This window comes from Sarcophilus harrisii, chromosome 1 (assembly GCF_902635505.1).
Source record: "Sarcophilus harrisii chromosome 1, mSarHar1.11, whole genome shotgun sequence".
NCBI lineage: Eukaryota > Metazoa > Chordata > Mammalia > Dasyuromorphia > Dasyuridae > Sarcophilus > Sarcophilus harrisii.
In genome coordinates, this window is record NC_045426.1 from 578,914,146 (window position 1) to 578,927,355 (window position 13,210).

Sequence of the window (13,210 nt, forward strand, 5' to 3'; positions counted from 1 at the left end):
AAATTATATGAAATTTATATTGAATATGAATTCAATGAATGAATTCGTAATGAAAATTATACTTTCTTATTCAACACAAATAAGGATTAAAGGGCTTTAGAAGACACAAACTTAGTGGTTCTGAACCTTTGGCTCTAATCTATATGTCTGGATTCTGCTCGCAGTAATCAAATTAAATCTTCTTAGAGCTGAGATTTAAATATAAGTTCATACCCTGATAGTTCTTGAAGAAAGACTTGGTCATTTCTTTTACATGTAATCTTTGTTTTTGTATTTTTCGTGTTTTGCAGTAATATTTACTTCTAAAGATCAAATGAGGACACAGAAGACATATATCAAGTTTATATTCTTTTCATATCATTCAAATAGATCCTTAAAACAAACACATGCATGTAAAACACATAGGAACACATACATATATTGTCTTTCACATATAATCTTAAGCAACAGAAACTATCTTTTACACAACTTATTGAAAAGGGAAGTTATATAAAGGAAAGGGAAGAAAAATAACATTATAACATTTTAGAAATAAAAGAGATCATAGGGATATTTTTGATTACAAGGAAAGACAACTATATCAGGTAACTTTTTTGTTGTTCAGTCATTTTTTAATCATGGCTGACTCTTCTTAACCCCATTTAGGGTTTTCTTGGTAAAGATCGTGGAGTGATTTGTCATTTCTTTCTCCAGCTCATTTTACAGATGAGGAAACTGAGGCAAACAGAATTAAATGATTTGCTTAGGCCCACACAGCTAGTAAGTATCCAAAGTCTGATTTGAACTCAGAGAGATAAGTCTGCCTGACTTCAGATGTGGCACTCTATGCACTATGGCATTCCTAGTTGTCCTTAGTAATCTCTAGGGATAGATTATCTCTATATCCCTATACTAGAGCACTGCTGTTCAATTCTCTCTGCTCATATGTCAGATACACTTTTCTAGTATCTAGTAGTTCTCTCTGCTCATTAGATAGAATCTTTCTTTTTTATTAGATGTTGGAGGTACATTGATAAATTCCTGTTCAGCTTTCCATTTCTCCCCCCCATTATCTTTCTTATGAGCCTTTCTCTAATCTCTGCTGTTCCCTACAATGACTGATTCTCCCTCTGCTTGCATTGCAGTGACTCCAGGGTGTGTGATGGTACTGAAACCCTGTCACTTTATTCCAATCCAGTTAATTTAATTCAGTCCAACCTAATCCAACCAGCTAGTAAGTCTTATAAAATACTTAGTGAGTAAAAGGCACTGTGCTAGGTGGTAAGGGTAAATAATCAGAATAAAATATAAAATGAAACAGTTCTTGACTATAAGGGGCTTGTAATCTACTGGTGGTTTGCTCAGAATCAATCTTGACGTGTGCCATCAAGGCAAAGGTTGGTGAGCCCTTCATATGTCAGTGTGAAATATCAACATGAATATATTCTCACTGAGGCTGTCATATACCTGTGGAAGTTAGAAGAACAGTTCTCCTTGTCTATGACTTTATTCTGATTTTCTTTATAACTGTAATTCTCATTACCCTCCCTTTTCTCTTCTGACACTGAAGCCATTCTGGGGCAGCCCCTTATTCCCCACACCTAGGCTATTGCAATAATCTGTTGCTTGGTTGATCTTACTATCTCAGACCTCTTCCACTAGAATCCTACCTACTCATTGCCAAAGTGATCTTCTGACCTTGTCACCTCCTTTCCTTTCAATTCTCTAGGAATTTGTAATTGCCAAAACCATACATTCAAATGAATTGAGCTAGCAAAATTGGAATTCAGTAAACCCTAGTGGTTCCCTGTGTCTTCCATAAAATAAAAAATCCTCTGGTTGTCCTTTGCAACCTAGCCCCTTCCTATCTTTCCAGTCTTCTTACACCTTCCATGTATTCTTTGATCCACTTATTTACTTGGCTGTCCCTCACCTATAGAATGTTCTTCTTCCTCATTTCATCTTCTCATCTTCCCTGGCTTCCATCAGGTTTTAGCTAAAGCATCAGCTGCAAGGAGCTTTTCCCATTTCTCCTTAATCTGAGTGCCTTCCCTCTGAGAAGGTACCTTCAATTTTTCCTCTATATGTAGTATATAGTCATTTGAATGCTATCTCCTCCATTAGCTCCTTGAGGTCAAGGACTGTCTTTTGCCATTCTTTTGTATCTTTAATGCTTAGCACAGTGCCTGGCACATAATAAATGCTGGTTGATTGACATACATATATCCATCTTAGTCCTCGTTTATGACTGCCATATTGCTCCAATAAGTGATTATTTTTGCCAGCTTAGTTCATCTGAATGACAAACATATGGATTTGGCAACTGCAAACTCCCAAGGGAATTGAACAATGACAGAATGTCCTCTCAGAAGCAGCTCTGTATTCAGTGGAATCTTTGTATATAAAGTCCTCATTGAATGACCCAATCTCAAAAGCAGCTGTTTGGCTGCAGATCCTCTGGCAAAGGGGTCTTAGGATTTTGAGCATGGATTTATGCATTTAGCAAATTTTTCCCTACCCCAACCCCTAATTTTATTTTATTTCTTAATTTATTGATACATTTGGTTAAACCAAGTCTCATTCAAACCTCAAAAAAAAAATGAGTTTATTAATGATTAATGAAAAAGAGGAAAGTCTTCTTTAACTTTGACAGTATAATACTAATATTGACCAGTGTAATAATTGGCCAGAGTTTTCAATAAGCCTTTGTAATATGTGTTGTATTTACCAAGATAATGACTTCAAAGTCTCTGACCTCCTGGAATCTAGTTGGAGGAGAAAAAGCACATACATGGATAGATATAATACGAATTATATAGGAGGATAAATGGAGAACAGTGTTATGAGCTTATGACGGGGAAGTCACTTCCAGCTCAGAAACAGACACTTTAGCTATTCATTTACCAGCAAAATTTCTTAGAAGAGATGTGTTAAATAAAAGTTAGGATTCTGTTCACAGTCAGTAAATCTTAATATTGAAATTTGGTTAAATTTAATAAGTATTTATTAAGCATCTGTGCAGAAGAGCCATAAAGTTCCTCTAGACTAACTTCTAACAAAAATAAAAACTAGAACTTAAATACAAAACTCTTTAAAATTTAATCTCACTTGATTCTCATAATTTCTGAGAGAGATGTGTTATTTTTATTCCCATTTTAAAGATGAAGAAGCTAAGGTATACATAGTGAAATAACTTGACCACTGTCAAACAGGTAATAAGTGTCTGGAGCAGGATTTAAACTCAGTGTTCATTCTATAATATCTGTAATATCGTGTAGCCAGTGGTCTTGACTTTTGTCCTGCCACTGGATTTCAATGCCTCTGGAAGAGAAAGTGAAACTTACAACATTGAGCAACTCTGCCTCACTTTAATCCAATTCATGTGGAAATCAAGATATGTGATGTCATTGGTCCTCTTCTAAAGTGCAAGATAAACAACGCCACCTGATCATGTTGTGTCATCCATCTTTTTTGTGATTTTTAAACGTTTTTTAGAATTTTTTATTCATTTGAATTTAAATACAAAAAAGACCAAAAAAAAAAAAAAAACACATTTCCATGTATGTAGCACAAAATAAAGAGATTTTAATATAAAACCATGAATTTCTATTTCACTCTGTTTACTTTCTTTAAAAAAAGCCAACTACATGATTTTTTAAAGCTACCGTTTCATCCTTCCTTCTAAGTTTTCTTTTATTTTCTGCTGTGCATTTTTTTCTCCTCTCTCGCTATGTGTGTGTATATGAACATAATATACTATATGTAAACTCAGTATACTTTTAGGGACTGGGAATTTGGAACTTCACAAGGCAGTTCATTCCATTTTATAATAACTAATTATTTAAAAGTTTATATGCTCTTAAGTTGTAATGGACTGGACTAATAATAATATTTATATGACTCCTTAAAATTTTTACAGTACTTTACATATATGATCTCATTTGCTCCTTAAAACAACTCTGTGAGATAGGTATTATTATTATCTCTGTTTTGCATGTAACAAAACTGCCAGACTTGCCACTCTCCATTGTTCCACCTAGTTGTCCCATAGAAAGAAATGCAAAACTACAATTGAAACTCACTTTTTGATGGAGTCAACATTCCTCCTAGCATACAGGTATTCCCTACAAGAGGAATCCTCTTATCAAGAAAGGCAAAACCCAATTCATACCTCTCCTTCTGGTGGAGGACATAATAGGCAAGTTACTATGTATACATGAGAAATATGACATGTAAAGGTTAGATAATGTGAACAACTATGCATTAACAACTACATCAATGTGTCTGTCACTAAGAGTTTGCCTGTAGATAGAATCAGGAAGAGTGAGAATACCCCAGCCAGTGATTTTCTTTCCCTGTTGGATTTCTGTGAAATTGGTTTAAGTGATTCCTGATAAGGAAATTCCTTCTATAAGTGCAGATCAACAACTAATCTTCACTTTACCCTGGAGAATCTGTGGTAGATATTGAAAGGTTAAATACTTGGTCAGAGTGTGTCAATAAACTGCTTTGACTTCCTAGTCCAAAGTACTCTTTTATGCTTTTTCTTCTCTATCAGAATGTAAAATCCTTGAGAATACGGATTGTCTGCCTCACTTTCATAGTTGTATCTATAGCACAGTGTCTGGCAAGAACAGTAAACACATAATAAATAATTTTCTTTCATTCATTGGGCCTCAGTTTTCTCATCTGTAAAATGAAGGGGGTGGGCTAGGTAACTTCTCAAACCCCTTGCAGCTTTGAATCTTAGCAGAGCAGTATGGCTTTGTGGAGGTCTGTTCTTGCTGAGTGACTTTCCCTGAGTCCCTCAGTAAGGAATGCTTGTATGCTGGGAGGGAGGATGACTCCATGAAAAAGTGAGCTTCAATTGTAGCTTTGGCAGCACATCTGACTCCTCCCCATTTCACTTAATGTTCTGGTATCATGGATCACAGGTCACCCACACAAAGCAGACTAGCTTTTTTTTTTTTTTTTTTTTTTTTTTATTATAGCCTTTTATTTACAGGATATATACATGGGTAACTTTACAGCATTAACAATTGCCAAACCTCTTGTTCCAATTTTTCACCTCTTACCCCCCCACCCCCTCCCCTAGATGGCAGGATGACCAGTAGATGTTAAATATATTAAAATATAAATTAGATACACAATAAGTATACATGACCAAAACGTTATTTTGCTGTACAAAAAGAATCAGACTCTGAAATATTGTACAATTAGCTTGTGAAGGAAATCAAAAATGCAGGTGTGCATAAATATAGGGATTGGGAATTCAATGTAATGGTTTTTAGTCATCTCCCAGAGTTCTTTTTCTGGGTATAGCTAGTTCAGTTCATTACTGCTCCATTAGAAATGATTTGGTTGATCTCGTTGCTGAGGATGGCCTGATCCATCAGAACTGGTCATCATCTAGTATTGTTGTTGAAGTATATAATGATCTCCTGGTCCTGCTCATTTCACTCAGCATCAGTTCGTGTAAGTCTCTCCAGGCCTTTCTGAAATCATCCTGTTGGTCATTTCTTACAGAACAGTAATATTCCATAATTTTCATATACCACAATTTATTCAGCCATTCTCCAACTGATGGACATCCATTCAGTTTCCAGTTTCTAGCCACTACAAAAAGGGCTGCCACAAACATTCGTGCACATACAGGTCCCTTTCCCTTCTTTATAATCTCTTTGGGATATAATCCCAGTAGTAACACTGCTGGATCAAAGGGTATGCACAGTTTGATAACTTTTTGAGCATAGTTCCAAACTACTCTCCAAAATGGTTGGATTCGTTCACAACTCCACCAACAATGAATCAATGTCCCAGTTTTCCCACATCCCCTCCAACAATCATCATTATTTTTTCCTGTCATCTTAGCCAATCTGACAGGTGTGTAGTGGTATCTTAGAGTTGTCTTAATTTGCATTTATCTGATTAATAATGACTTGGAGCATCTTTTCATATGACTAGAAATAGTTTCAATTTCTTCATCTGAGAATTGTCTGTTCATATCCTTTGACCATTTTTCAATTGGAGAATGGCTTGATTTTTTATAAATTAGAGTTAATTCTCTATATATTTTGGAAATGAGGCCTTTATCAGAACCTTTGACTGTAAAAATATTTTCCCAGTTTATTGCTTCCCTTCTAATCTTGTCGCAGACTAGCTTTTTTGACAAGCACATCACTGTATTGACTCATTTTTAATTCACGGTCAGCTAAAACCCACAGATGTTTGAACTCACAGCTAGCAGCATTGCCTTCAACAAGGCTAACACAGCACTGGGGCCATCAAAGGTCTCCATTTTAAGCTGATTCTTGAGCAAAGCAAATGCTCATCTGGATAACCGTTTTACAGTTACCTCCCATGATGCTTCCTGGTCTTACTCCAGTTATGAATCATGGGATTAGAGAATCATAACTTGGTGACTGAAAGGGCCCTGAGAGGCCATCTAGTCTGACTCATTTACAGATGAGGAAACCGAAGGCTGTGAAGGTAAAGTTATTTGCTCAGGGTCATACAAGAGGTAATCATCAGAGGCATAATTTGAACCCAGATCCCTTGGCTCCATGGACAAAAGTCAGCCTATTGTTCCATATTACATTCCCTTTTGCTTATCATCGATTCATCTTACAAGCCTTGGGCCACGGTCCAGTGTTCGTTTTTGCTGAGCCTTGTGATTGCTTCTCTCTCCCCTTTTGGTCTTAGACATTTATCAGGAATCTTGACCTATATCAGAAAATTGGAGGGGGATGTATGTATGTATGTACATGAATGTGTGTGTGTGCTAAGTGTATACATGTACATGTATGTGTTTGTATGTACCCTGTATACACATGGGCTTGTGAAATACACAGAGGAGCAGGGATCGGACCTATGATTTCACTGTTATAGGAAACTCCAAGAAATGCCCTCTGCTAAATACAGGCATTTCTCTGTAACTTCTAGTTTTAGGAGCAGTGATATTAGACTCAAATAAAAGCAAGGGCCACAAAACTATCCACAAAATCCCTGAAGGCCACATATTGATTTAGAAAAACCACATATTAAAATTATTTATGTTTGATTGTATTTTTATTGATTTTATTAAATATCTCCCAATTACATTCAGGCAGCATAGGGAGTGTTGTATTCCTGAGTCTGACCCAGAGCATTGAAAAATTAAGTAACTTGCCTAGTAGAGTAGCCAATATGTGTCAGAGTGGGGACTTTAACCCAAGTCTTCTTGGCTTGGGCAGTTCTCCAGTCATTATGCCATATTACTTCTCATACAGAAAATAGATGTTATTGTTCATTTGTTTCAGTAATGGCCAACTCTTTTTTATTTTTAATTAAAGCTTTTTATTTTCAAAATATATTTATAGATTATTTTCAACATTCACCCTTGCAAAACCTTATGTTTCAAACCTTTTCTCTCCCTTTCCTTCACCTCCTCCCCTAGACAGCAAGTAATCCAATGTATCTTAAACATGTGCAATTCTTCTATACATATTTCCACAAATATCATGCTACACAAGAAAAATCAGATCAAAAAGGGAAAAAATGAGAAAGAAAGCATAATGCAAGTAAACAACAACAAAAAGGGTGAAAATACGATGATGTGATCCATACTCAGTCCCCATAGTCCTCTCTGGGTACAGATGGCTCTCTTCATCACACAATCATTGGAACTATGGCCAACTCTTCATGACTCCATTTGGGTTATTCTTGGCAGAGATACTGGAATGATTTGCTATTTTCTTCTCCAGTTCATTTGATGGGGAAGAAACAATGAGGCAAACAATGACATGCCCAACTAGTAAGTATCTGAGAACAAATTTGAACTCAAGACTTGAATTCTTCCTGACTTCAAGACCTGTGGTCTATCTGTGTACCACTTAGCTGCCCAACAGATAGAGGCAGTTATATATAGATATACAAACATATATACATATACATATATACATGTACATATTGACATATAGATATACATATATATATACATATGTATGTACACAAATAGATGAAAGATGCATCCACAAAAATACATGTAAAAATTTCAAGGAGAATGTTGTTTGTCATTCATTCTCAAAGAGGACCAATGACATCAGAAAGGTGATGTCTTGACTTGCATGTGAATTGGATTTAAGAGCTGTGCAAAGTTATCAGCCTTAACTCTCTCTTCCAGTCATCTGGGTTCAGTAGCAAGATATAGACCAGGATGACTGAACATGACCTTAGATGGAGTGAGATACCTTGGCTTTTTAAGCTACTTTCTTTCCCAGGTCTCATCTTGTCTGAGGCAAAAACCATTCAGTGATTACAGCTAGGTAAGAAACGAGGCAAAAAATGGCCTCTTTTACCTACTGAAAAAAATTATTCTAGGAGAAGAAAACCCTTAGAATTGGTAGTCTCACTTGTGAGGGCTATATTAACCCATCTTGATCAGTATTTTGATTTATAACTTTTCTTAAGACAATGGGAGTAAGGTGATCTTCAGTTTGTCTTAATTCACATTGTAAATAAACATAATAGAGCAGGAAAGGCTAACAGAATCCTCTCCTAGAGACTTCTTGATACATTCAATAATACTCTTTGGGTACAATTATAAAACCAACCTTGATTTCTCCTGAGCTACAATCCAGTTGGTATTTTTCTCTCATAGCCAAAAGAATATCAGTTCAATTAAATTAATTTCAATTCAACAAATAATTATTAAGCATTGGTTTGTATTAGGTGACAAAGAGGTAAAGACAAAGAAATGAAAGAGGCCCCATTCTGAAAAAGTTAACTGAACAATCAATAATGTCATCACAATTATAAGTCATCACAGTCAATCAACAGTGTCATCACAGATTATAAGTTTGTGGTAGGGAGTTAAGGGGGCCAAAGAGAGATTAGAATTCTAGAAAGTTTGAGATAAGATGAAATCTTAATTGAGAATAAGATGAACTGGGCGCTGATGCTTTTCCTTTATTATCCATGGATTTCCTACTCTGCTGACCACTGAGTCACAGCACACTTCTGGCTTCTCAACATACTCCACTCACATTCATTATTTGCCTTGGATCTCAGCTGATAGCTAAAGGGTGGTCTTTCTATAAAAAGTCTTATCAGCTGGAAACACTGGAAGGCAAGGAAAAGACAGTTTCTATATCCATCATTATTTTGTTTCTCCTTTATTGTCCTTCAAAAAAAATATGCATTGTCCCTCATTTTAATGTTATTACACAGAGAGGCACATTTCCTCCTCTTCCCCAGCCCTTTTCACCAGCATTTGAGACTACAGATATGTGGCCAGCCTTGTCTACCCCTGTTTAGAAAAGATAAGAAGAACATATTATGGTAAATATATTTAAAGCTGGAAAGCTCAGCAATCAACTAGTTCAACCCTTTCATTTTACAGATGAGGAAATTGAAGCCTGGGGAAGTAAGTGATTTTACTCAAGGTCACACAAGTTAGTGAGGCAATATTTAAACCCAGGACTTCTGAAGCCAAAGCCAGTGGTCTCTCTACTGAGTCATGCTTGAGGGGTATTATTATTATTTGAAATGCCATTTGACATGTGGCACTAATTGGGCTGCAGGAAGAGTTTTGTAGCTTGTTCTTCCCTCTGTACCTCCCCCTTCAAATTTTCCATGTATTCATAGTACAATTACATGTCCTTAGTGAAGCTGACGAGAGGAAGGAATAATTAGCTCCAGCTATAAAATGGGTTAGGGGGAGGCGGATTACTCCTCAGACTGTGTCTGTATCGCATTAGAGTCAGAATGTGGACTTGGCTCACTCTGGTTTATGTTCAGCACTTCTTGGAAGAATGAGATGCTGGCTTGGGGTATGTTTGTGAATCAAACTCTCAAAATTGGAGAATCTCTGGAGCAAGTCATTAAGAAAGGGTCTGTATCTTCATTTTCACAGATTTCCCAGCATGAGAACTCATTCCTCTGAAGCAGATTTGCCAGCAGCTCTTCTGTAACTTACTTAGTCTTAGAGGATTGCTTAAGTGCCCTACCCACAGAAACCTAACCTGGTGTATGTCAGTACTAGGATTTGAATCCCAGGGTTTCCGGACTTCAAGGCCAGTCCCTTATGCAATATGCCAAGCTGATTTTCAATGGATAAAAGATAGTATTTTAGAATATGCCCTAAATGTCTGGTAAAAAGCCTTCTGATTAAGAAAGAGATGGAAAATCATTCTGTGCTCTTCCTCCCTAGCATATAAAGGGAAATGATTTGGGGACAAAGGGAATGAACTGGGGAAAAGCTAAAAGCAAGCTCTAAATAATGTATTAAACTGAGAACAGAATTTTCTTTTTCTTTTCTTTTTTATTTTTAATAGGGCTTATTTTCTAAATACATGTAAAGATAGTTTTCAACATTCATTTTTGTAAGATTTTGTGTTCCAAATTTTTCCCTCCCTTTCCAAAACAGCTGTTTGATATAGATTAAATATGTGCAATGATTTTAAACATATTTTCATATTTGTCATGTTGTGCAAGAAAGATCAGATCAAAAAGTAAAAAACCATGAGAAAGAAAGAAACAAACAAAAAAGATGAAAATACTCTGCTTTGATCTACATTCAGTCTTCATAGTTCTCATTCTGGAATCAGATGGTGTTTTCCATCCTGAGTCTATTGAAATTACCTTTAATCACTATATTGTTGAGAAGAGCCAAGTCCATTACAGTTGATCATCATATAATCTTGCTGTTACTGTGTACAATATTCTCCTGATTCTGCTCACTTCTCTCAGCATCAGTTCATGTAAATCTTTCCAGGTTTTTCTGAAACCAGCCTGCTCATCATTTCTTATAGAACAATAATATTCCATTATATTTGTATACCATAACTTATTCAGCCATTCTCCAGCTCATGAGCTATACTCAATTTTCAGTTCCTTGCCACTTTAAGAGAACAGATTTTTCTATTGGACATTATCTGTACCCATAAGACATTGTTACTTAGTATCTTCCTAAGTATTGATACTTAGTATCAATTAGTATCTATTGATAGATTAGTCAAGTAAGCTGGGATAGTGGGAAAAATCCTAAATTTGGGGCTACACGATCTGAATTTGATTCCCCGATATGTCATTGCTTTCCCATGTGACTTGGACAAGTCACTTTCTGAGCTTCATTTTCCTTATCTGTAAAATTAAGGAGTTAGATTAGTTGACCTCTTTCAAGATCTCTGATTCTATGAATTTAAGTTTCTGAGAGGCAGAAATTGCCTTCTTTTTTTACCTCTCTGTATCCTTAGAGACCAGCACAGTGCCTTGTAACAGGCACCATTTTATATTTTTCTTTGTTCCATGGTTTGCTGTGACCAAAGAATTCATTCATTACCAAATAGTCAACCTACTTAAGATGACTTTTTTTTTTATATTAACTAGTCTAACCCTCAAAAAGCACATACAAAATGTCTCCTAGACTATGCCTAAGAACTTTCTAACATGAGAAAACTTACCAGAGCTTATGTTTCACTGACATATCACCCAAGAATCCAGCATCACCATGATACTGTGAGGTATAGTGGAGACCTTGTACATGTATCATTTTTCAGTTATGTCCTAATCTTTGTGACTCCATTTGAGATTTTCTTGGCAGATACTAGAAAGATTTGCCATTTCTTTCTTCAGCTCATTTGACAAATGAGGAAACTGAGGCAAGTAAGATTAAGTGACTCATCCAAGTTCACACAACTACTAAGTGCCAGATTGGGATGCAGGAAATGAATTTTCCTATTTACAGCAGAGAGATGTGCTTTTTAAAAATTTCCTATTTTATCATGATATTGGACATCAACAAAATTACAAAGAAGAACAGAAAAAGAAGATTGCATATGAAATGATGAACTTCTATACAGTTTGGTATATAGTTTGGTTTTAAAATATATATAAAATTGTAATTTATATTATTTATTTATTAAATTTATTAAAGTATTACTTAAAACATTGAAAATATTATATTTGACACAATGGGAGCAAAACTGCCCTCTATGTACCCTTCTGAACTTAACTTCTGCTATATTCTGTGTATTTTTAAAAAATTTTCCTTAAAACTCTTTTCTTTCTTTTCTTCTTTTGCATTTGTGTCATTATCCACCAACCACCCCACCCCAATAAAACTCTTCCTAGTAACAATAGTTAAATAGAATGAAGGAAAACAAATCAACACATTGGCTGTGTCTGCAGATTCATGTCTCATTCTATCCTATAGCCTGTCATCACTCTGCCAAGAGGTGGAAGCATATCTCATCATCTGCCTTCTGAAGTCATGATGCCTCATACCACTGAGCAGAGCTCCGAAATCTCTCAGTTATTTTCCTTTACATTATTGTGGTCATCATGTAAACTACTTTCCTGGTTCTGCTCCTAGCACAAGTTTTAAAATGTATTAAGATCATAGGGTTTAAGAGCTGGAAGGGACCTAGAGGTCATCTAGTGTGACTCCCCTCATCTTACAGATGAGGAAATTGCCAATAATCTCCTGATTTATCGATTCTTCCAGCCTTTCCCCAAACCACCTGATTCAATTACTTTCCACTTTCTTGACCTGTAGTGCCATATCTCATTTTACCGTGAAATGAGTAAATGTGCCAGGGCTATACTATCACCAGGAATGAAAGTGAAAATTATTTCTTCTGGGAATCCAGAAAAATAAAGTCATTTGAACTTGCATGATGCTTGAATTGCTATACTGTATGATTCCTAACCGTCAGTGGCCAGGCTCTTGATTTGTGAATTGCTGGACTGGTGGTGACCCAGGGGCCACAGATGACTACATTTCTGGAAGAGGCATTCAATAGTTGTAAAGCATCATTGCTTACTCATAACCTTATACCTGGAGCAAGTAGGTGGGATGTAGTAGATAGAATACTGGTCTTAGAATCAGGAAGACTTACCTTCCTGAGTTTAAATCTGATCTCAGACACTTACCAGTTGTGTGATCTTGGGCAAGTCACTTAATCCTGTTTGCCTCAGCTTCCTCATTTGGAAAATGATCTGGAGAAGAAAATGGAAAATTACTCCAATATCATTGCTAAGAAAACATACAACTCAAAATGACTAAGCAACAAAACTTCATGCTTGGACTATTGCAATTATTGCTGGTTGATCTCTATTCCACTCAGGTGACAAAATAATTTTTCTAAAGCACAGGTCTAACTTTCTCTCTGTCTCTCTCTCTCTCTGTCTCTCTCTGTCTCTCTGTCTCTCTGTCTCTCTGTCTCTCTTATTCTCTCTCTCTCTCTCTCTC

General features: G+C 36.1%; 1 protein-coding gene across 4 annotated transcripts in view; it reads left to right on the plus strand.

Annotated features, from left to right (window-relative positions):
* MATN2 (matrilin 2) overlaps positions 1–13,210 on the plus strand; it is a 199,824-nt gene that overhangs the window by 53,558 nt on the left and 133,056 nt on the right. The window lies entirely within an intron of this gene.